The sequence below is a fragment of the Schistocerca americana genome, chromosome X (genome assembly GCF_021461395.2).
Source record: "Schistocerca americana isolate TAMUIC-IGC-003095 chromosome X, iqSchAmer2.1, whole genome shotgun sequence".
NCBI lineage: Eukaryota > Metazoa > Arthropoda > Insecta > Orthoptera > Acrididae > Schistocerca > Schistocerca americana.
In genome coordinates this window covers 703,806,125-703,832,825 of record NC_060130.1, presented here as the reverse complement: position 1 = coordinate 703,832,825, position 26,701 = coordinate 703,806,125, and the positions used below count along the sequence as shown (strand labels likewise).

General features: G+C 42.9%; 1 protein-coding gene across 1 annotated transcript in view; it reads right to left on the bottom strand.

Annotated features, from left to right (window-relative positions):
• The window catches only part of LOC124554879 (protein artichoke), a 175,052-nt gene extending 158,767 nt beyond the window's left edge, over nt 1-16,285 (bottom strand). Inside the window, exon 1 of the mRNA XM_047128550.1 lies at nt 16,164-16,285. The gene's annotated coding sequence lies outside the window, so the exon portion shown is untranslated. The remainder of the gene's footprint in view (nt 1-16,163) is intronic.
• Nucleotides 16,286-26,701: the final 10,416 nt, after the last annotated feature.

The following is a 26,701-nucleotide window of genomic DNA, read 5'->3' as shown; positions in this document are numbered from 1 at the left end:
AAAGCTGTTGCCTTGTAAGAAAGACTTATATTTACAAGTACTTAGTAATTTTGCTGCTGTCTGGATGTACTTCGGTTAGTGACGGAACTAACGTGGTGAGTTGCGAAACTCTTTAGTAAAATATCGAAGTCTTGTGGCAAAAGTAACCTGTCGAAAAAAAGATAGTTTTTGTATTTGGTGAATAGAAATTTTTTTTGTGTTTTACCATTCGTCAGTCTCTCGAACAAGCAAATGTAACTTCAGCAAAAGGTCATTTTACATTTTACAGTGTCGGCTTAGCTCAACGGTAAATAATGGGTACAACAGTATCTTATAATACCACCTGTAGCTGTTTGTTGAGTAGTTCTGAGCATAAAGCGGCGATGAAAGAACATATCCTGTAATATTAAAGAGCTGCGCAGAGTTCCATAGTCAATAATTTCAAGAAATCACTTGTGAAGTCAGAGTTTGAAAAGAAAATACGGACAGTGGGTTGTGGCTGAAGACAATTCACCGCAACTAAAATTTCCAGAAAGGCACAAACGTGAAAATAAATAACCATGATGGCTTTGCTGCTTCTATGTATACCTATGTGACTGCAGAGGTGATTTGTTGTGGATAAGTACATGCATGTGTACTTTTTATAGCAGCATGGCAGGAAAGGAATGGAGAACATACGACACTCGACTGCTGCACTTTTGCAAAGCAGTCACTGTACTTCTAGACACTAACACTAAATAACACCGCTTACAAAATGGTTGAAATGGCTCTGAGCACTATGGGACTTAACATCTGTGGTCATTAGTCCCCTAGAACTTAGAACTAGTTAAACCTAACTAACCTAAGGACATCACACACATCCATGCCCGAGGCAGGATTCGAACCTGCGACCGTAGCAGTCGCGCGGTTCCGTACTGAGCGCCTAGAACCGCTAGACCACGGCGGCCGGCCAACACCGCTTACAGTTCGATCGTTTATGTAGGTACGTCATAAAATAACAATCTTTTTCTTTCATTTGTATCAGTATACATGGTATTTTGAGAGGTGGTGCTATGGACCAAACACCGCAAAAATGTCCTGTAAACATGGGGTCCTAATGCATTCCTTAAGAACTATGAGCAGTTGTTTATTTTCGCTACTGTGCAACATATCTCTTCTACTGTCAACCCATATTTTTAGAGGTGTAAGTACGGACGAAAACAAGAAAAAATGGCCAGTAAAACATGGTCTCTAAAGTACATACCTTAAGAGATCTGAGCATTAGTTCAATAAAAGACATGTGTTTCAAAGAAGCGAAGACGAAGAAGTGCTCATAGTTCTTAAGGAATGTATTTTAGAGCCCATGTTTACTGGACATTTTTGCCTCCATACTTTGGTCCACACTAACACCACTCAAAATATGGAATTTTCTTTTTTATCAGAATGCATATTTAGTTTTAGATAGATAATTCGCCTTCAGAAAGAAATTGGGGGTAATGAACAAAATACACTATGCCATCAAATGTATCCGAACACCTGACTGAAAATGACTTACAAGTTCGTGGTGCCCTCCATCTGTAACTCTGGAATTCACTATGTTGTTGGACCACCCTAAGCCTTGATGACAACTTCCACTGTCGCAGGCATACGTTCAGGTTTCTTGGGGAATGGCAGCCCCTTCTTCACGGAGTACTGCACTGAGGAGAGGTATCGATGTCGGTCGGTAAGGCCTGGCACGAACTCGGGGTTCCAAAACATCCCGAAGATGTTCTATAGGATTCAATCAGGACTCTGTGCAGACCAATCCATTACAGGGATGTCACTGTCGTGCAACCACTCCGCCACAGGCTGTGCATTATGAACAGGTGCTCGATCGTGTCGAAAGATGCAATCGCCTTCCCCGAATTGCTCTTCAACAGTGGGAAGCAAGAAGGTGCTTAAAACATCAATGTAGGCATGTGCTGTGACAGTGCCACGCAAAACAATAAAGCGTACAAGCCCCCTCCATGAAAACACGACCACACCGTATCACCACCGCCTCCGAATTTTTCTGTTGGCACTACACACGCTGGTAGATGACGTTCACCGGTCATTCGCCATACCCACACCCTGCTATCGGATCGCCACATTGTGTACCGTGATTCAACAGTCCACAAAACGTTTTTCCACTGTTGAATCGTCCAATGTTTACATTCCTTACACGAAGCGAGGCGTCTTTTGGCATTTACCTGCGTGAGGTATGGCTTATGAGCAGCCACTCGACCATGAAATCCAAGTTTTCTCACCTCTTGTCTAACTGTCATAGTACTTGCAGTGCATCCTGATGCAGTTTGGAATTCCTGTGTGATGGTCTGGATAGATGTCTGCCTATTACACGTTACGACCCTTTTCAACGGTTGGCGGTCTCTGTCAGTCAACAGCCAAGGTCGGCCTGTACGCTTTTGTGCTGTACATGTCCCTTCACGTTTCCAATTCACTATCACATTAGAAACAGTGGACCTAGGGATGTTTAGGAGTGTGGAAATCTCGCGTACAGACGTATGACACAAGTGACACCCAATCACCTGACCACCTTCGAAGTCCGTGACTGCCGCGGAGTGCCTCATCCTGCTCTCTCACGATGTTAATGACTTCTGAGGTCGCTGATATGGAGCTCCTGGCAGTAGGTGACAGCACAATGCACCTAATATGAAAAACGTATGTTTTCTGGGGTGTCCGGATACTTTTGATCCCATAGTGTACGTCTATACAAAGCCTAGCTGTTTCACAGTGAGAGAAAGCATGGGGTTGGACAGATAATGAAATTCGCTTACTTTCTGAAAATACGATAAGGAGGAAGCGAAAAAGCCTTGTCAACCCAATCGTAACGATGACGAAAATGCAAATACATAATTAAGCTACGAAGCCTGAAACGCTTTCCTTCTACATCTATCTCTACATAGATACTCTGCAAGCCACCGTACGGTACGTGGCGAATGGTACCCTGTACCACTACTAGTCATTTTCTTTACTGTTCCACTCGCAAGTAGAGCAAGGGAGAAACGGCTATCTATATGACTCCGTGTGACCCTTAATCCTTCGAATCTTATCTTCGTGGTCCTTATGCTCAATGTATATTGACGACAGTAGAATCGTTCTGCAATCAGCTTCAAATGCCGGTTCTCTAAATTTTCTCAATAGTATTTCTCGAAAAGAACGTCGCCTTCCCTCCAAGGATTCTCATTTGAGTTCCCGAAGCATCTCCATAACACTTTTATGTTGTTCGAACCTGCCGGTAACAAATCTAGCAGTCGTCCTCCGAACTAATTCGATGTTCTCGTTCAATCCATCCTGGTACGCATCCCAAACACTCGAGCAGTACTCAAAAACAGGTCACACCAGCGTCCTGTATGCGGTCTCCTTTACAGGTGAACCACTCTTTCCTAAAATTCTCCCATTAAACCGATGTGGACCATTAGCCTCACTCCCCTCCCCCCCCCCCCCCCCCCACCACACACACACACACACACAGTTCTCACATGTTCGTCCCGCTTCATATCGCTTAACAACGTTACCCCCAGATATTTAAACGATGTGACCGCTCAAGCAGGGCACTAGTAATACTGTATCCGAACATTTCAGGTTTCCTACTCATCCGCATTAACTTATATTTTACCACATTTAAGGCTAACTGCCATTCATCGCACCAACTGGAAATTTTGTTTAAGTCGTCTTCCATTTTGTTTAAGTCGTCTCAGCTTCGACACCTTACCGTACACCACGGCATCATCAGCAAACAACCGCAGATTGCTGTCCACCCTGTCCGCCAGATCATTTATTTATACAGAGCATGACATCATTCCTATCACACTTCCCTGGGGCACTCCTGATGATACCCTTGTCTCTGATGAACACTCGCCGTCGAGAACAACATACTGGGTTCTGTTGTTTAAGAAGTCTTCGAGCCACTCACATATCGGTGAACTTATTCCGTCTGCTCATTATCAGCCTGCACCGTGTCAAATGCTTTCCGGAAATCTAGAAGTTTGGAATCTGCCCGTTGTTCTTCATCCATTGTTCGCCGTACGTCTTTCAGGAGAGAACACGAAATGTAGCAGTTAGTTGGTAAAGTATCTCCAAATCGAAGCTCACAGTCTCACCATTGCTTTAAGTAAGAACAGAGTTATGAAATTAATGAAATAGGGAGAATTGTAATTACCGTAAAATCTTCGTTCTCATACTATCTGTGACCTGCCGGTGTGTTTTAAGTTGATTTTCTTGTACGCTGCCGGCCGCGGTGGCCGTGCGCTTCTAGGCGATTCAGTCCGGAACCGCGGGACTGCTACGGTCGCAAGTTCGAATCCTGTCTCGGGCATGGATGTGTGTGATGTCCTTAGGTTAGTTCGGTTTAAGTAGTTCTAAGTTCTAGGGGACTGATTACCTAAGATGTTAAGTCCCATAGTGCTCAGAGCCATTTGAACCATTTTTCTTGTACGCTAACACTATATTCGATTACTTCATCTTACCTTAGGTTCTTCATTTACAGGTCACATCGACTTTCGTACAGTAACATTTGTTTTATCTCCTTCATCAATACGGTCGCTCGTGCTTCGCTTACACAACTTGTGCGAAAACTACCTCGTTTCGGTAGCCTTCTTTTAAATCGAAGATGAACTGTGCAGAAGCTGTTTTTAAGTAGGCATATTGCCAGTTGCAGTGTAACACTCTGACACGCAGGTTAATTAGGCTGTGGATACAGTACAGATGTTCAAAGAGGGCGAGAAACGCGTATCCACGCGCAAAATGTACAGCAAAATGACAGTACACAGTTTACGGTCTGTGTTCTGAATAGTAATACAGCGTTGCGTAGCTCCGCATCCGGGTCAGTTACAGAGGATTCGTGTTTCGACGAGACAGTGGAAGGACATGTTTGACATTTCCATAATGCAGTATCCATTGGCTTCGATATCGCAGATGACTGTCCCACCGAATTCAGATCGAAACTTTTCGTGTCCAGGAAACTAAAGAACATTCTGCCGCCAACTTCCTTACATGAGTGTGCAGTGTTATTGAAGCTGTCTTTGACTTCGCTCGTAAGTTACGTTGAGATCGGTGGAACCTATTGACGCTGAGAGGACAAATAACACCAATTTTTGGATTTTGTTACCTACACTTGGAGTCGCACGACCTTTTCGTGTTAACTGCAGCATGAAAGGCGGCTACGACTTGACCCAGTTTCGTCGACTTCCGCCAGGTCCAACGAAAGTGAGCGGAAGGCTGGCGGCGCACCGGCTCCAAGGCTCTCGCCTGGTCAGCCCGCCGCACAGACGCGCCTTCCCAGAACCGCTGAGCTCACATTTAGTGGGAGGCAGTAGGAGCAGGATCTGACGGCTAAACCAACACTGACACTGGCTTGGTACAGTCTTTCAAAACAAAAAAAGTTTAACTGCAATAGCTGCTCTCATGATTTCTTGAACCAATACTATATTCGGCTCTACACTGAGTTATAAATTGTTTCAAACGCTCCAGAATCATCTCGTAAATATTCACAAGACTGTACAATCACTGTTCCAGTTACTCAACTGTATCAGGTGGAGTGTTGGACACTTCACTTCTAAAATGACTACAAGCAGAAAAATTAAGAGCGTTGAGGTCAGGTATGAAGTAAACGGGTGAGTTAGCCAACTATCCACAATATAAACTACCGCGAGAACGTTTTCAGACAGTGACAGCAATTATATTTTACAAAGAGCAAAAAACAATGGTTCCTTTCCTGCGTGATTAGAACTGTGGCGTTGTAAGAGCTGGGCTTGACTGCTGGACATGCTGACATACAAATACGATATATGGATTGTGTCATATTTAATACCGAAAACAGACACGGGTGACAGTATACGGTAAAGTTTCCAGTAAACATTGTTCCGCAAAGGCATCGTTGGTGTTGTATTTGGGGATGTTGTGGTTTTGAGCCGCCATTCAACAGGCGGGAGCAAGCAGTCACAGTATTGTATGTAAGGGATTATAGAACTGCTCTTTACTGTACCCCACGCGACGTTCAGCCACGCCTATAAGTTATAGTCCCTGTCAGCCTGATACTTCAAAAGTACAAAATCGACACCCTCCGATTTTCACGCCGAACTCATCGATAAGATTATAAATATTATTGACGTTATCTTTCAGAATATGCAACAAAACAGCGTTATGAGCTATACCGATATCCGGCACCTCGTAACAAGCATATTTCATTCTCTTCCTGCCCAAATTATGAAGCCTATAAAAGTACTGCTGCAGAACGCTAGGTCAGCCATCTCCTACAGACGAAGACTGAAACGAGAATTATTCATTAGTTAGCCTGATACCGTCCTGTTATGCGAAACATGATTCAAGTCTCAGCAAACTGTTTGCTTTAAAAATTATTTCATGATAACGGGGGACCGTCACCATGGGAAGGGTGGCTTTGCTATATTGGTAAAACATTTGATGCCGTATTAACCATATCCGCTCAATGTAAGAAAAAATGACGTCAAATTGGTTTCTGTGCAGATACAACCTGTTCACAAAACGTTTGCATTTGTCTCTGCGTATAAATCTCCCCACTACAGTATCTTGGAAGACGACTGGGGACACTTAATAACCCAGCTTCGGCCTAGCTTTGTAATAGACGGTGACTTGAATTCCCGTCATGTAGCGTAGGGAGGAGATATGACAGACAGAAGCGGCAGGGCTCTGATGAACGTTATCGAAGATAATAACCTAATGATTGTCAACAATGGAGTTGCTACCATGGTATAGTCACCCTTCAGTAGACGTTCAAAAGTAAATGAAACGCTTTGTAACCATCTGTTTACTGAACTTTCTAACTGGCACATTATAATAGATCCCATGGGATTCGATTATCTCCCAGTAGTTTCACATTAGTATAAACGTTGATACCAAACAACTATGTTACGCTAACAGTAAGTGGAAAATCACGGAATCCAAATGAGACAGATATACGGGTATAATTAGACAGACACTCGAAAACATACGACGTGACTTTTTGGTAGAAGACGCGTACCGGTACCAATCTTTAACCAGCGCTATGGAATTGGCAGCAGAGGTCAGTTTTCCTAAGAAGAAAAGAGTTCACTATTATAAAGCAATGTTCCCCTCCTTGGTGGAATCCCGAATGCTTTCAAGAAGTTACAAAACACAAACTTGCTTTGAAAACCTATCGCCAGAATTCTACTTTTGACAATATCTTGGAAGTGCGAAAAGTTAAAGCGCATCGTGTTAACGAATTCTTGAAAAACGTTAAACAAGATAACTGGATTAAATTTTGCTCTTCACTCAATAGAGCAACCAATATGACCAACATTTGGTATTAAAAAAGGCTTTTAGAAACAACCGACGGCATTCTCCTATTCCTACTTCCACTAACTTGTCAAAGGTATTTATCGATACACTCTGTCCTCCCATGGTGCATCTCCTAAATCGTCCGTCTCCAGTTGACGATGACTTCTTCCATTCTCTCAAGAAGAACTCAACCACTCTTTAAAATCATCGAGTGACAGATGTCCTGGCATCGATTTTATTCACTACTCTATGCTTGCGAACTTGTGGGAGCCAATGGTAAAACGGATACTGGAACATGACTTGAAAATCGCAATTTGATGCCTCGGAGTTAATAAAGATTCAGGAAAGGCAAAGAGACTATGGAAAATCTATATTCGCTCGCTAAGGATATCAAGTCAGCCTTTCAAACGAGACAAACAGACGTCACCGCTTCTCTGGACATTAAAGGAGTTTATGAAAACGTACACATACCGATTCTCTTGTACAAGCTGAAGGAATTAGGAATTCCTTCAAGGATGGTTAATGGTATCTGCACCCTTGTCGCTCAAAGATCAGTCTACGTCAGATTCAAAGACCTTTTCCCATCTCGCAGTGCTTGACACACGATATAACTTTAACCCCCCTCTTGTACACTCTGTATACTCATGATTAAGAACGAACGATTTCTCCCTCCACTAAAATATTGCAATATGCTATCGACGTATGTGTTTATTCCAATTGCGAGTCGTATCTTCATGCCAAAACAGCGTTACTCACTACCATAGCGCGCATCGATGAGTGGCTGTCTACTAACGGGTTGGAGGTTTCGGCTGAGAAATCGGTTGATTATTCCTTTTTACAAATCGAAGGCTGTTCACATTGATGGTCATGCCACGTGTGGAATGTTCACTTTTCACATATAATATCATGCTCGATTCCTAGAAATGGTATTTGACTCTCGGTTAAGCTGGGCGCCTCATTCGATCTAATATGAAGTATCTAAGTACGAGGAAGGTTTTAACGTAATTCGCTCACTCACTCGTGTGTTGTGTGGAGCGCATCAGAGTACGTTACTCATCATGTTCTGAGTGATAACTCGATCTCGATAGATTATTGCTGTCTACTGTATCGCAGTGCACTGAATTAGATACTCGTCAATGCAGAGCCATTCGTACCTCTCTTGGAGCCTTGTACTCGACGTCCACTAATGCCCTTTTGGTGGAGTCAGGGGAAAAGCCCTTGAGCAGTAGACGTCAAATATTGTCCGAGAAATTTACATTCAGGGCATGGCCTTCATCGACAGTTCAGTCTATAAAAGTAGAGATTGCATTTACCGATTATGGACTGCCTCCTGCAAAAGAAAAAACTTCTGGCCAACTGTACCACCTTGCTGTCCCATCGTTCGTTCTATTCGACGTTCTTCGCATTTTCCTTTATTTGAATATTATCTCGATACACTCAGCTTCCAGATTCAAGTCAATTATTTTCATACGACCGGCGCGGATAGTGTTGTCGTCAACTGCAAAAGCCGGCCGGAGTGGCCGTTCGGTTCTAGGCGCTACAGTCTGAAGCCGAGCGACCGCTACGGTCGCAGGTTCGAATCCTGCCTCGGGTACGGATGTGTGTGATGTCCTTAGGTTAGTTAGGTTTAATTAGTTCTAAGTTCTAGGCGACTGATGACCTCAGAAGTTAAGTCGCATAGTGCTCAGAGCCAGCCAACTGCAAAAAAATGGTTCAAATGGCTCTGAGCACTATGTGACTTAACTTCTGAGGTCATCAGTCCCCTAGAACTTAGAACTACTTAAACCTAACCAACCTAAGGACATCACACACATCCATGCCAGAGGCAGGATTCGGACCTGCGACCGTAGCACGTCAACTGCAGCTCAGTGGCCTGATTATCTACGTATTTAAACCGATGGATCCAAAATTTAACTTGATGTGCTTTTATATGCCCTCAGCTTCAAGTCTGAAAAGACTTCAACCTGCCTAAAAGCGCTTCTATTTTTGCAGTGGAGACAGTGGCACTTCTGGATGCTCTCAGGTTTGTATCTTCAGCTCTTATCCGAAAGATATTAATTGTGTCTGACTCCGAGGGCGCACTTAAAAATATTCAAACACCAGAGATGGAATAAAACAACCAACCGTAATACAATGGATGTTGTTTTAGAATATGTTCACAGTAATGGCTCTGAGCACTATGGGACTTAACTTCTAAGGTCATCAGTCCCCTAGAACTTAGAACTACTGAAACCTAACTAACCTAAGGACATCACACACATCCATGCCCGAGGCAGGATTCGAACCTGCGACCGTAGCGGCCACGCGGTTCCAGACTGTAGCGCCTTTAACCGCTTGGCCACAGCGGCCGGCTGTTCACAGTATTCATAAATGGCTGACCATTGGTGTAGGTGCACTACCACGCCGGCATCCGCCATAAAGAGGGAGCTGAGGTCTTAGCGAAAGAAGCTCCCTCTATAGGGAATGTCATTGATTTTTAAATTGCCGTATAGACTAAATACGTGAGTTAAGAGCCACTGAAAACGTCTACTGAAAGAGATGTGGTACGGGTCAACAAACGAAAGGTGGTTATTATACGGCCTTACAGCCTCGAATTGCTGCGATGACATGGTTTACGTGCACACATTTGGACCGATCAACAGTATCTACTGTCATTTCACTCCACTTCAACCACGCATATTTTTCGTTGCATTTGCATCAAATTAACATTTATGGTTCTCCTGCACGTGAATGCTATTGTGAATCGGAAGCAGATGTTAACCCCATATTGTTTTTGTGTCCCAAATTTGACTGTGATACATTGGACATTTTGAAGACGTTGTTCAGCATGGGCTACCACCTCCCTTAATCAGCTTCTTCTCTTTTGTTTAGCAAAGGCATTCGACTTTAGAAAGTTATTGTTAACTTCCTTATGAGTAGTGGGAAAAATCTTTAGGTTTTAATGGTATGTGTTTCTCATTTTTATGTCTTGCTTGTGATGCAATTTCCGTAATGATGTGGACTCATAAAAAAAACAGTTGTCTGATTTTCTTCTAAATGTGTTTGTTATCATTTTACAGTGGACGAAATTCTGACAGCTTATATGAATCTATGTATTCTTTTTATACAATTCAGTGCACATTGTAACCACGTGTTTTAGACAGCTCAATAGTGAGACAGTGTTGTAGCCTATCCCCGATGTTATTCAATCTGTGCCCTGAGCAAGCAGTAAAGGAAACCAGAGAAAAGTTTGGAATAGGAACTAAAGTTCAGAGAGAGGAAATAAAAACTTTGAGGTTTGCCGATAACATTGTAATTCTGACAGAGACAGTGAAAGGCCTGGGAGAGCAGCTGAACAAGATGGATAGCTTCTTGAAAGCAGGATGTAAGATGAAAATCACCAAAGGCAAAAAAAAGGATAATTGAGTGTAGTCGAATTAAATCAGGTGACGCTGAGGGAACTAGATTAGGGAACGAGACACTAAAAGTATTAGATTAGTGCTACTATTTGGGCAGAAAAATAACAGAACTGAAGATTGCCCAAGCAGAGAGAATATAAAATTTAGATTGGCAATGGAAAGAAAAGCGAATCGGAAGAAGAGAAATTTGTTAACATCGAATATAGATTTATGTGTTAAGAAGTCTGTTTTGAAAGCATTTGTCTTGAGTGGACCATGTTAGGAAATGAAACGTGGAAGATAAAGAGTCTAGACAAGAAGAGAACAGACGCTTTTGAAATGTTATGCTACAGAAGAATGCTGAAGATTACGTGGTTAGATCGCGTAACTAATGATGATGAGCTGAATAGAACTGGGCAGAGAAGAAATTTGTGTGAAAACTTGACTAAATGAAGGGATCGGTTGACAGGACTCATTCGGAGACCTCAAGCGATCACCATTTCAGTGCTGTAGGGAAGTTTGGAGAGTAAAAATCGTAGAGCGAGACCAAGAGACGAATACAGTGAGCAGACACAGAAGGATGTAAGTTGCAGTAGTTATTCGGAGATGAAGAGGCTTGTACAGGATAGAGTAGCATGGAGAGCTGTATCAAACTAGCCTTCGGACTGTAAACCACAACACAACATTATACACACTCTGGAGGCCAAATAAATAAAAAAGAAACAAGCCGCCATTGACTTCAGCATGAAATATTGTCCTAATAGGTGCAAAGGTATTTTAAATGTACAGTTTTCGATTAAGCTCAAGTTCCACCCATAGTTGCGGAATGTGGTAGATGCATGATGGGGCACTAGCACAATTTGTTTCTGACGTAAGACGAGATCTAGTGGATCAATGTCTGTGTCCGCCAGGAGGTACAAGACACAGCCATACACAGAGAGGGCTCCACACGTCAATGCCAGCGTCTAGAGAGTAGTCACGGTCAGACGCCACAGAGGGCCACACAACATGGACTATGTTATGCTTCATCATCACGTCACGCAAATAGTTCCCACGTGAAAATCCATCTACCAAACGCGGATATAGGAAGACGTACGACTGTACTTACAGCGTGTATCGTCAGTTAGTTCAAATGGTTCAAATGGCTCTGAGCACTATGGGACTTAACATCTGAGGTCATCAGTCCCCCAGAACTTAGAACTTCTTAAACATAAATAACTTAAGGACATCGCACACATCCATGCCCGAGGCAGGATTCGAACCTGCGACCGTGGCATTCGCGCGGTTCCGGACTGAAGCGCCTAGAACCGCACGGCCACCACGGCCGGCCCAAGTTGTCAGTTAGTTAGACAGATCAATACCGTGTCTCAAGGCAGCATCGTAAAGTATCTACAGTCGCAACCGAGGAGAGCGCAGCTGGACATTTTACACGTTTTACTAGCTGTCGTGCGCTGGATTCAGGACTAGTCCAGTGTTCGAAGACAGTACAAGTGAACTTTTTACAACATCGCCAAGCGTCTTCACACTCAAGATACTTGATGTATATTTTCTCTTAATAGATTATTGTAAACTGTTGCTAAAATGTGTTGCCTTAAGTTTCGCTGTAGTTTGCCTAAACCTGTTTGGCACTGTGATGAGGCTGTATAATTACTTCGCGCAAAAAGCCGCGCCAATAACAGCAACTGCTTTCTGTTGGGGGGGGGGGGGGGGGGGTCTCTTCTTGCCACATTTAATTTATACGGAGTGAACATTAATAAAACCGACAAACTGCAGGGACGGATTCGTGACTTGAAATGGAGGAAAAATGTCCCATGAACATGTGTCGGGAAATGCATCGTTGCCACGTTATACGCCGCTGACGAATGACAGTTCCTCTGACCACGTGCCGTGTATTCCTTTTTTTTTTTCTTTTTGGGGCTGTGTTATTGACGCAGCGCACTGTAAGCAGCAGTATGGCCAGGTATTCATGTCGGAAGGAAGCAAGCCGAGACATGTTTGTGTATGGCCAGGTAAATGTAAACTGTCGAGAGGCAACACGTCTATACGGAAACAAGCACCCTCATACGCACCAACACAACATATTAAGCCCTTTTTGGGCGTTTGTGTGATCATGGGTTCTTTCAGACAGGCAAACTTGTAAGGAGGTGGCGGACCGTGCGTACAACAGATTTAGATGACCGTGCTCTACAGGATATTGAGACGAACCCCCGTACAAGCACCAGGCAAGAGGCCCGCCAACATGGTGTAAGTCAAAGCACGATTATGCGTATCCTGCACGACAACCGCTACTATCTCCATCACCTGCAATCCCATGGAGTCCACTCTGCACGTCTGTTGTAATGTGGATGTGATACAGCTGTGTTCTGTGTTTCGGGACGATTTGTTGTCGTTGCTCACACACCGTCCATTTCCAGACACATGTTCATAGGACATTCTTTCCTCTATTTCTAGTCAGGAATCGGTCCCTGCAGTTTGTCAGTTTCATTTATGTTCACCTTGTATATTGACGCCAAATGTATTTGGTGAATACAACACCTCGAGATGGATAGGCCAAGCAGGTCCTGTATCTTCACATCCAACATCTCCTGACGTCAGTGCTCTGAACTTTTCTGGCTGGTGTCATCTCAGAGGTGATGTGTCTTGCACTCACGTTGATACAGTACAGTCTTATCAAGATTTACGAGATGATCCGGCGGGGGGGGAGTAGGGTTTATGTGAAACAGTTCGTTGTAGAGACGAGTACAGCTTTGCATCCAAATACAAGGATAACACGTTCAATATCTGCTTTAGCAGACGGTGAATAGTACATTGTAACATGCAAAGTTCTGAAGTAATACTGTATTTTTTGTCAAGATAGGCCACGGATAACAATTTGGGCCCAATCAGATGGCGAATAAATCGCAAAGTTTACAGTTCAAATGCTTCTACACTAACCAGGACAATATTTTGTTCTGAAGTCAATGGCGGATCGTCGCCATGCGTTCGCTCTTATTTCACAAAGGATTCGTTTGCTGGCCGATGTTTCCTGGAACACATTTGCTTCTATTATCGTAAAGTATGACTTGTGCCAGTTTTCTCTGTTAATCATAATACACCCTGCGTTATAGTCGATCCATGCAATGTAGCGAGCAAGCAAGAGGGACACACAAAAAGAGGAAGAGAGAACTGAACTTTTGCTGATAATAAATAATAAAAAAACCTATTAGGTCTACAGACTGCGCTAATTCGGCTGACATACTCGAACTATTGGCACGCAGAACTACTCATTGTTATCAGGAGCAACTGACTGCCAGGATTAGTTCAGTGCCCTCATATGCTAAATAAGAAAGTGCCTGGAAACTTACAGAGATGCACCGAAAGTAGGCTGAGCCCTGAAAAGAATCGAGGCAGTCCTAGTTGGCCCTGTGGAGAAGTGACGTTAGGAGAGTTGTACCGCCCCCAGCGCTGCCTGCCTTTAAACGTCAGGTGTCATTCGTTTCTTCCATTCATTGTCCAATGCGCAACGGCAGTTCCAGCTCAGTAGGTACCTCTGAAAAATACTAAAATTATTCCAACACAATTCACTCTCAGCATTTCTTTTAGATCATATCATGATAAGATGGATTTTAGGATAACATATTAATATTATTAAACCGATACATGAGTTATTTATGTTTCCAATACAAAATACTTTTCATCAAACTAGAAAAGAGATCATTACGACATATTTTTGTAGAACTGATTTTTGCCCCTTTTGTTGCCAGACGTTAACAGCCTGTTGGTATTGGATGTCTGGCATCAATTTAACCAGACAGTGATGAAGCGATGAGGAAGTTATCACCGTGTCTTGAGGAAGCAGACATTTCGCTGTTCGTCTAAAACGAGTGAGAGAAAACAGAAAAACTGCTTCATGGCCGATGTGTCATTTTCTAACTACGGCTTCTCCGGAATACGAGACAATGTTTAATTACTGCACCAGCTTTGAAAGTAATCTGAGGAGTAAAAGCGGTACACTGCTGAGTCGTGTTTCACGAACTTCCTCTTCCGAGCATTGTTAATAGCACACGTTTCTCTACTAGCTACTACTACTTGTTTTGTAAATAGCAACCGCCTTTTCTTGCTGCACTGTATTTTATTTCTCCCAGACGCGTTTCGCCCTTTTCACTTTAAGGCATCATCAGTGGGATCTAGAATGATACAAAACAAAACAGCAAGAAAAGGCGGTTTTTACTTACAAAACAAATATTTCTGTCTTGCTGCGGAGAATGGCCACGCAAACAAACTCGTAAACTGCTACTGATTTATAACTACAGTGCAGGCGTACATACGTAGAACTTTATGAAAATTTATTGTGGAGGAGTAACGAAGTTTGTAATGTCTGAGGTGTGACTTGCTTAAACGATATTTCTAGATTCAGTGGAAATCATATAATTCCCCTATGGAATGGTGCTATTCGTAATTATTAAGGGTCGATCTAATTTCTGCATAATCCGGTAAGTAAATCAGATGGGCATCTTTCCATTTCCGATGATTCACCAATAGTCAACACAAAAATACGTAATGTATCGTTCTTCAGACCTGCAGGAAATATGGCTTACAAGCGACGTTGATTATGAGAATAATCCGGACATTGGCCTAGAATTATTTACGAAAGCCGCAAAAAAATAAAAGAAAATAGGATGGTTGGGTGGTTGGAGTAAGATCTGATTACGGCTCCTCTTGAACACTTTGGCGCACGATATCGTGGTCAAAAACTCATACACCAAGAATATTTCTTAAGTACTAGCACGACAATTTCAGTACCACTACTTACTTTGGTAAAAATGGTGTACAGATTTTCAACTCAATGTTGTAAAATACATTTTGATATCCTGTCAGATTTCCTTGTAACACTTTATAATACAGTTTGAGTAGTAAGAGTAATTGCTGAAGCCCCCCCCCCCCTCCCGCAATATATGATATTCTAGAAATGGTGTGATTTAATAACACAGCAGGACGGTGTCGTTCTTGTTTACTATTGGCGAAAAGGAACATCTTCAGTTGGAAAACGGAGATGAGAACTAATCCCTTCAAGCTAGATTCCTAAAATATCTGTTACTAGCTTCGACTAACTGCAGCTATGCTGGTTCTTATTATTGTCCACAATTAAGTTTAGCACTGTACTCTTTAAGGGCGCGTCCTCCACCTAACCAACGTTCACACACTTTATTTTGTCAACATCGATTAAGTCAACACTAGAGTTCTCAGATAGTTATTTGCTGTACGAATCTCGTGTAAGCGTAGACGCATGAAACCAACGTCTTTCATCATATAGATATAATAAACAGCAAAGAACATTAAAGTTTAAGAAATGTCAGTTTTATATCATCAGTAATTACGTGACGATATCTTTAATACGTCATAATAAAGAAACTGTCACATAAATCTCATGCTGTCCTCTAAAAATGGCGTTCTTTAACTTTGTAAAAGCTGTGGAACACCATGTGCGCAAGATTTAGCGTAACACGAATGCGTTGTAGATCAGCTGGGACGCACCTGGGCGAGAGCAAGGCTGAGGCGGCGGCAGCACCGGCGGCGTCAGGCACACGACTGCCGTACCGTTAGATGGCGGCAGCAGCGCCGGCATGGAGAAAGTGCTCGCAGCCGCAAGTGGAACGTAGCCTCCAGCCGCCGACACACATGGCGCGCCCTCGCTGCTGCTCTAGCCGTCTTGTGCACTGGCTCGTACCACTGTTTGTTTGGTCCGGGCGCTAGGAGTAGCTCAAGTATTTAACCGTTTCAAGGTATAAAGCGTAAGGACGAGAGAGGGTGGGAACAAAGAAAGGGAAAATCAATAAATAATAATAAAACACTTGTATCACATATAGAGTCATGTCAGGAATTCTATACAAACGTCGTAAAGAAGAAATGGAACTAGGAGAATACCAAGCAGGTTTAGGCCATGGAAAAGCTGGCCAGAACAGATGGTTACTTTGAAATTGGTAATGTATTACTTCAAAATAAGACAAAAACAAGAAGTCATAAACTTTGTAGACTTCAAAGAATCTTGTGATTTTATCCAAAGATCTTGAATGATGAAGATACTAAGGAATTTCAGACTTCATCCCACATTAATAAAAATGATAAAATTAACTCTAACAAACACCAAATCTAATGTAAAGTTCAGAGGAGAAATATGTGAACCATTTACGACTGAAATAGGATTATCACAGGGAAGTGGTTTGTTGCCATTACTTTTCAGTAGTGCTCTGGAATACATGGTCTCTATACAATGAAAAACGTATACCAGTCAAAACTAAATTAAAACGTTATAAGACGGTGGTTCAACCACAGGCGACTTACGGAAGTGTAACTCTTTTCAAAGATATACAGGACATAAAATCCCGTCTGAGGCCTGCGATCATTTTTATGTTAATAATTGGCAACCAATGCTGTACAATCGCAATAAAGTCACGAGATGCTCAATTGACTCTTTTACTAACACATGTTACGCATTTTGGGATTACATCCATCTTCAGACATCACAAATCTCAACTCCTTCCTAACCAACCAGGTGTGCAGCCTTGACAACTCAAAGAAAGTGTCCAGTAACATATGACTACAACTGCGACACAAGCAGTCTTTCTTTGAGTTGTCAAGGCTGCACGCCTGGTTGATTAGGAAGGAGTTGAAATTTGTGATGTCTGAAGATGGGTGTAATCCCGAAACTCGTAATATGTTCTAATAAAAGAGTCAATTGAACATCTCATGACTTAATTGCGATTGTACAACATTGGTTGCCAATTATTAGCTCTTTTCAAAGGAAACAAGGGAGGATATGAAAGAGCTAGAACTAACCCTCCACAATTTGAAAAACAAAACAGAAAATATAAAGAAACTGAAAAATATAAAAATAGGATTTAAACCAAAAACAGACAGACGACAGATTATGAAAAGTGTAGTTATTGATGAGGAACGACAACCAAAGATAAGAAGGAATGAAAAGGTACTGGGAAATGCAGAAAGAAAACTTATTTTAGAAGATGACTGGAAATGATTGACTGAAGTGGTCCAATGAGGCCTTAAATCCTGAAGAAGAAGAAGTCGAAGAAGTATAAAAACAAACAAACAAGGCATTGTTCCTAGAGTGGAGGGAGGTATTGAGAGTCATGATTCCTTCCCCCCCCCCCCCCCCCACTCAAAAAAATGACTTTTGGTAGAAGTGTTTATATTCTTACACATACTAGTTTCCAAATTTCGCAGCTATGGTTGGTTGGTTGATTTGGGGGGGAGGGGAGAGGTCATCGGTCCCATAGGATTAAGGAATAAAGTCGGCCGTGCTTTTTCAATGAAACCATCCCGGCATTTGCCTGAAGCGATTTAGGGAACTCACGGAAAACCTAAATCAGATGGCCAGACGTGGGTTTTGAACCGTCGTTCTCCCACTTGTTATCCCAGTGTGCTAACCAGTGAGCCACCTTGCTCGATATTTCGCAGCTAACTAATCACAAACTATGTTTAACATAGAATACTCTTCAGATACTTGCATGAGGGTATGCGCACAAGGGTACGATTGCGGCGTGACTAGTAACATCCCAGCTAGGTAACGGCGCCAATTACAGTCTGACCGTAGCTGCCATCAACAATGAATCCGAGGCGGCCCATGAGTCCACAGGTAGAACCAGCAAAATACACGAAGTTGATTAAGGGAAAGTCCATCTACTAAGGAAAAAGAACAAAAAAAGACTGACTTCCCGAAGCAACATTACTCACATTTACACTTCCACATAGCCATACTTTACAGATTTGTGTTCCTAATGCTAATGCTTGGTGAAATTTTGATAATAGTGGGCACACACCTTTTTATGTTGTTGAAATTACGATACTGCGAAAATTGCGAGAGCTTGTTGCTACTACAGTTATAAATCAGTTGCATGACACATGTGCTTCTCAAATATTTAGGAAGAATGCATATCAGGTGCTATATTTCTCTGATTTCTTTTTTTGGATATTATGCTAAAGCGATGTACCAAACACTAATGTGAACAAATTATTATGAATGTGATTGCTGTTAAAAAAATATGTGTAAAAACTTATCGCTCTTTCGAAGTCTCGATTTTCATTCTGTAATTTTTTTCGATTAATACAAAATTAAAATTAAACAGCATTTATGCTAATGCAGTACGTAATTGTGAAAAGGTAACGCCAAGGATAACTAAAAATAAAAATTAATAGTTTCGAATCAAAAAGAAAAGTTGTATGTAAAATACACTACTGGCCATTAAAATTGCTACACCACGAAGATAACGTGCTACAGACGCGAAATTTAACCGACAGGAAGACGATGCTGTGATATGCAAATGATTAGCTTTTCACAGCATTCACACAAGGTTGGCGCCGGTGGCGACACCTACAACGTGCTGACATGAGGAAAGTTTCCGACCGATTTCTCATACACAAACAGCAGTTGACCGGAGTTGTCTGGTGAAATGTTGTTGTGATGCCTCGTGTAGGGAGGAGAAATGCGTACCATCACGTTTCCGACTTTGATTAAGGTCGAATTGAAGCCTATCGCGATTGCGGTTTATCGTATCGCGACATTGCATTCCGCGTTGGTCGAGATCCAATGACTGTTAGCAGAATATGGAATCGTTGGGTTCAGGAGGGTAATGCGGAACGCCGTGTTGGATCCCAACGGCCTCGTATCCAGCAGTCGAGATGACAGGCATCTTATCCGCATGGCTGTAACGGATCGTGCAGCCACGTCTCGATCCCTGAGTCAACAGATGGGGACGTTTGCAAAACAACAACCATCTGCACGAACAGTTCGACGACGTTTGCAGCAGCACGGACTATCAGCTTGGAGACCATGGCTGCGGTTACCCTTGACGCTGCATCACAGGTAAGAGTGCCTGCGATGGTGTACTCAACGACGAACCTGGGTGCACGAACGGCAAAACGTCATTTTTTCGGATGAATCCAGATTCTGTTTACAGCATCATGATGGTCGCAGCCGTGTTTGGCAACATCGCGGTGAACGCACATTGGAAGCGTGTATTCGTCATCGCCATACTGGCGTATCACCCGGCGTGATGGTACGGGGTGCCATTGGTTACACGTCTCGGTCACCTCTTGTTCGCATTGACGGCACTTTGAACAGTGGACGTTACATGTCAGATGTGTTACGACCCGTGGCTCTACCCTTCATTCGATCCCTGCAAAACCCTACATTTCAGCAGGATAATGCACGACCGCATGTTGCAGGTCCTGTACGGGCCTTACTGGATACAGAAAATGTCCGACTGCTGCCCTGGCCAGCACATTCTCCATATCTCTCACCAATTGAAAACATCTGGTCAATGTTGGCCGAGCAATTGGCTCATTACAATACGCTAGTCACTACTCTTGATGAACTGTGGTATCGTGTTGAAGCTGCATGGACAGCTGTACCTGTACACGCCATCCAAGCTGTGTTTGACTCAATGCCCAGGCGTATCAAGGCCGTTATAACGGCCAGAGGTGGTTGTACTGGGTACTGATTTCTCAGGATCTATGCACCCAAATTGCGTGAAGGTGTAATCGCATGTCAGTTCTAGTATAATATATTTGTCCAATGAATACCCGTTTATCATCTGCATTTCCTCTTGGTGTAGCAATATTAATGGCCAGTAGTGTAATATAATTCCGTGATGTAAATTAACAAGTTTACAGCTGTTAAATATATGTGTGTCCATGATAAAGAAAGAGAGATTTTATACACTTCCTCTCTCTGCTTATGGTGCGTCATCTCGCACCTCAACAGCAGCTTCTCCCATGTATCCAGTGGCTACGGCTAGTGTCGACGTGAGTCTTCAGCAGTCCGGCCACGAGTTTGTCTTCCTTCTGCCGATGGCTCTTGTCCGGTTCTCCTCTCGCTCGCGTGAACAGGACTTCACGACTGGTTCTTGGCCTTGAAGCTCACCAGCTGCATTGGTGCATATTTTCTGCTGTTCAATTTGAATCTCCATACAGAGCTTTATTTCTTACTAGATGAGTACCCGGTGTTGACCAGATATGTATTTATACCAATTCTATTAGTGCATGTCTTTTTCCATCTACACCGTCCTCCTCACTGCCCATCCCCTTTCCCTCCTCTCTCTGTCCTCCTCCTCCATTCCCCACCCTCTATCTCCCTATATCTCTCATTCTATTCCTCTGCAGCTCTCAACTCTCTGTTCTGCTCGTGCCGCATCATGCGTGACATTTAAATTTATTGCTTCTCTGTTACTATCTCTGTTCACAAAAAAAATCGCAGACAGTACCCACATATACAGCTGAAAATACCTACAAAATTATAGCATTGTATGATCTCCTCCACCACCACCTCTGGGTCCATCTCCTCCTGCTCTTTTGTCTCCTCCCCACTTCCTTTGATTTCCTTCTCCGCCCTCTCTCTGTAGCCGGCCGTGGTGGCCGAGCGGTTCTAGGCGCTTCAGTCCGGAACCGCGCGACTACTACGGTCGCAGGTTCGAATCCTGCCTCGGGCATGGATGTGTGTGATGTCCTTAGGTTAGTTAGGTTTAAGTAGTTCTAAGTTCTAGGTGACCTCAGATGTTAAGTCCCATAGTGCTCAGAGCCATTTGAACCATTTGAACCCTCTCTCTGTCCATCTCCTTCTATCTCTCTCAGTTTCGCCGTAGTACACATATGTCACATATATTTAACACTTTTCACACATATCTGTACACATATTTCAAATGTATTTGTAGCGAATTTTGTCTTATAGTTTCGATTTCACGCAGCTCAGTCTCTATGACGTCATACCTCCTGAACAACGTGTCCTACAGTGATATAATTCTGCAGGAAAATTCAGTGGTATATATTTATAGTGCCTGCGAAATGTGTTGCGAGTAAGTAAATAGTAAAGACGTAATAAATTAAACCATCACGCACGATGCGACAGTTTTTCATGCACCTCAGTGTTCATGACGGTATATCGGCTGAACTTTATATCATACAATGATATAATTTTGTAGGTACATTCAGCGGCATATGTGGGTATTGTCTGCGAAATTTTTTGTGAACATGCCAGTGTTAATGACGTATCTCCTGAACTATGTGTCGTATAGTGATATAATTTTGCAGGTACGTTCAATGGCACACTTGAATACTGTCTGCAGCATGTGCAGAGAAAACAGTGAGTTGTAAAGACATAATAAACTTAAAACGTCATACCTGATGCGGCAGTTTTACTGCATGAACAGCGAAGCTGTAGTAAGCGTACATTTTTCTCCTTTCGTCATATTGTGGGTGTTGTCAGCGAGAAAATGTTTCGTAAAGATTTTAAATTATGTCTAAAGTTTGTTGCAACTCGTTAGGTGCTCTTATTCTCAAATACTGGATGAATAAAACCTATGAATTCACGTGTTGTGAGCTACACTACTTTTTCACCCCCACCCCCTCCCCTTTGACAGGTAAGTGGTCCTTACTCACACAACGATTTTTTCAGACAGTAAGTGATATGTGTACCAAGTATGGTTAAAATCGGCCCCGAGGTTTAGGAGGAGATGTGGAACATGCATGCATACATACATATATACGTACAGCCGTTTTTATAATATGTATGGATTATATCACGTGACGGGACTTAGTGGAAGTGTACTTGCGAGGGAAGTCATAATTTTTTAATAATCAACGTAAAAAAAAATCAAGAAGGGACTGTGAAACTTACTGATAGAATTAGTCCTTCTCTACACTTTCAGCCTTCGAATTTGTCCGAAAGATGGATGAATTACCGAAGGCTTTGTTAATATAAATGTGTATTTTGGCGGTTCAGGAAACGTATATCTCGAAATTCACCTTGTCATCATTCTGGAAATGCTTGTCACGAAATGCCCTCGTCATCCGAGGATGAGGAAAAAGTCACTGGGTACCATTTCGGGAGAATACGGAGGCTGAGGCAAAATTTGATAGCCCAGAAAAGCACTATGTGTATCCAGTGCAGAATCGACATCTACATCTACGTTTATACTCGGCAAGCCACCCAACGGTGTGTGGCGGAGGGCACTTTACGTGCCACTATCATTACCTCCATTTCCTGTTCCAGTCGCGTATGGTTCACGGGAAGAACGACTGCCGGAAAGCCTCCGTACGCGCTCTAATCTCTCTAATTTTACATTCGTGATATCCTCGGGAGGTATAAGTAGGGGGAAGCAATATATTCGATACCTCATCCAGAAACGCACCCTCTCGAAACCTGGACAGCAAGCTACACCGCGATGCAGAGCACCTCTCTTGCAGAGTCTGCCACTTGAGTTTGCTAACCATCTCCGTAACGCTATCACGCTTACCAAATAACCCTGTGACGAAACGCGCTTCTTTTCTTTGGATCTTCTCTATCTCCTCTGTCAACCCGACCTGGTACGGATCCCACACTGATGATCGATACTCAAGTATAGGTCGAACGAGTGTTTTGTAAGCCACCTCTTTTGTTGATGGACTACATTTTCTAAGGATTCTCCCAATGAATCACAACCTGACACCCGCCTTAACTACAATTAATGGTATGTGATCATTCCACTTCAAATCGTTCCGTACGCTTACTCCCATATATTTTACAGAAGTAACTGCTACCAGTAGGGACGCTGCTGTAGAGCAAAAAACAACCCGTTGCGAACAGCTTTCCGCTACGTGACGTCTTGACAGCCGCCCATAATCTCGCCAGGAGATTCCGGTAGTCTACTGCTGTGATGGTTTGCCCCGTAACGAGAGTAATCTGTTACCACCACCCCAAGGGAAACCCAAAAAAAAACACCCAGCTTCACCTTGCCCAATTGATTGTTGGTTTTTCGCCTTATCCGTGGTGGTGAATCCACATCTTTAGACTGTTTGCTTTGACGCTTTGTCTCAAGGTCGTACCGATACACCCGGCACTCGTCCATGGTGATTATCCGTCTAAGGAGATCATCGAGATTTGTATGGCACAGCTGCAACATTGCCATAGGTGCCTCGGTCCGGCGGGCTTTCTGAATGGATGCGAGCAGTCGCAGTCTTGGTAATGATCAAAATGTCGTGCAAGTTGTTGAAAACTGACCTATGACTGATTTCCTTTTCTTCTGCAATCTCCACGATTGTGATACGTTGGTATTTGGGCAACAGGGCTTCCACTTCTCTTGCATTTCACGGCCCTTCACAGACAGATGGTCCGCCACTTCTTTCTTTGTCTTTAAGACTTGTGCCAAGTAGTATTGTGATCTGGAGAAATTTGCTATTCGTATGATAGGCTTCATGAATACCGTATCTGTATTGGGTCTAAAAACGTCGAGTGGGAAAATGACTTTTTGCGGTACTTCGAAGAGGAACCATCCCACGATGAGCATAGTTTGCATAATAATGTTTACAGTGCTCTGTGCTACAGCCACGATTCACGACTTTGGTGCTATTTACCGATGAATGTATGTCCACTCGCGACGGCACTGTCATCTTGTACAAAAGTCAGATTTGGGCAGATGAAATTGCGCGTGCGCAGATAGTTAGAAGGCCGGCCGGAGTGGCCGTGCGGTTCTAGGCGCTACAGTCTGGAACCGAGCGACCGCTACGGTCGCAGGTTCGAATCCTGCCTCGGGCATGGATGTGTGTGATGTCCTTAGGTTAGTTAGGTTTAATTAGTTCTAAGTTCTAGGCGACTGATGACCTCAGAAGTTATGTAAGTAGGCTGTTTAGGTTTTTATATTGGTAACGCCACGTAGCGCTCTGCGTGAAAATCACTGGCTGTGCTGTGTGCAGTCTGTGGCTGCTTTGCATTGTTGGAATTTGCTATTGTAGTGTTGGGCAGCTAGATGTTAACAGCGCGTAGCGTTGCGCAGTTGGAGGTGAGCCGCCAACAGTGGTGGATGTGGGGAGAGAAATGGCGGAGTTTTCAGAGCGGATGATCTGGACGTGTGTCCACCAGAGACAGTAAATTTGTGAGACTGGATGTCATGAACTGATAAATATATATATATATATATATATATATATATATATATATATATATATATATATATATTACGATTTTTGAGCACTATTAAGGTAAATACATTGTTTGTTCTTTATCAAAATCTTTCATTTGCGAACTATGCCTACCAGTAGTTAGTCCCTTCCGTAGTTAGAATCTTTTATATAGCTGTCAGTAGTGACGCTCGCTGTATTGCAGTAGTTCGAGTAACGAAGATTTTTGTGAGGTAAGTGAGTTGTGAAAGGTGTAGGTTAATGTTAGTCAGGGCCATTCTTTTGTAGGGATTATTGAAAGTCAGATTGCGTTGCGCTAAATATATTGTGTGTCAGTTTAGTGTTGATCAGAATAGGTAAAGAGCGAAATGTCTGAGTACGTTCAGTTCTGCTAGCTGTTTGAAAATCAAATAATGTAAGAGGTTTATCAGCACAGTCATTCATAAATTTTTCTAAGGGGACGTTTCAGTTAAGTCGCATAGTGCTCAGAGTCATTTGATAGTTAGAAGTAACCAACAAAGGTTCGTTGTGAACGTATGGGTTGGAAAAATATTTTGTCGCACCATTGGACCTTATTTAATGCCAGTCAGACTAACAGTACATATCTACTAAATTTTGTCAGACGTGATCTTCGTTTCATATTGGATGAGGTGGCATTATCGGTTAGTCATGTAATGTGATGACGTAGTACCAACTCGTTTTGATGCAAATGTGCTGCACCATGTTGATGTCGCATACTCAGATCGATGATGGACTGATAGAGGGAGACCTGTCCCATGCCAATCGCCAGGCCTTACACCTCTTGGCTCTTTTCTGTGCGGCACGGTGAAGACCATGGTGTATGCTGCTTATATGATGTCAGTGGTGGATCTTGTAGTATGAATAGACGCTGTGACGGAAATACATGTTTCACAATGCACATCAGTCTCTACACCCCTGATGTGCAGTCTGCAATCAATTTGGAGGTCAAATTTTGAAGACCTTTTGTAACGTGCTGTCATGCGCTTATTGGGCCTCAGAATGAAATGAGGAGTACCGACCCATTAACATATACAAACTGTTCTTTAATTCTGAGGCTTCGCTGCGCACAGCCCATGAATTTCCGGATACTGATTCCGTCTTTAAAAATTGTCAGTTTATCGTCCTGCTCAACATATTAGAGGTTCCGCAGGCGCAGTCCGTACCTCCACTTTACGCTGAAGGCTAATGCCTTCCATAACTAATTAAATGCTGTTGATGCTGAGTAAATGTTTAAGGAGACCAAACAACTAAGGTCATCAGCCTTCTGTTCACAGAAACAGTGTACCCAGTCTGTCTGCATATAGAGTAAATTCTGTGTGGAAATGTGAGACAGTATTTTAAACGTTTGTGTTTCATGTATCTGAGTCGGAACATGGTAACCAGCCCGGTATTCATCTAATGGGGTGTGGGAAATCACCCTAAATCCGCATGCAGGCTCGCCAGCCGACCGAACCCTCGTCGTTAATCAACTGGGCGGATTCGATCCGGGGCCGGCATACCTCCCCGTCTCGGAAGCGATCAGGTTCACACGGGCGGCTAACCGCATGGGTAACTAATTAAGATGTCAAACACAATGAAAGAGCTTTGTTACCGTCGCTCTCAATCTTCAAATTAATTGTTCACCGAAACTATCCATTTCTGAACAATAAATCTTTCTTTAGAAGTGATAGATTTCCGCGTAGACTCGATTACTTGCCAAATTCAGTTTACGTAAATGTGTAAGTAGGCTGTTTAGGTTTTTATGTTGGTAACGCCACGTAGCGCTCTGTATGAAAATCACTGACTGTGCTGTGTGCAGTCTGTGGCTGCTTTGCATTGTTGGAATATTCGCTGTTGTAGTGTTGGGCAGTTGGATGTGAACGGCGCGTAGCGTTGCGCGGTTGGAGGTGAGCCGCCAGCAGTGGTGGATATGGGGAGAGAGATGGCAGAATTTTGAGAGCGGACGATCTGGACTTGCGTCCATCAGAAAGAGTAAATTTGAAATACTGTATATCATGAACTGATATATATATGATGACTTTTGAATATTATTAAGGTAAATACATTGTTTGTTCTCTATCAAAATCTTTCATTTGCTAATTATGCCTATCAGTTGTTAGTGCCTT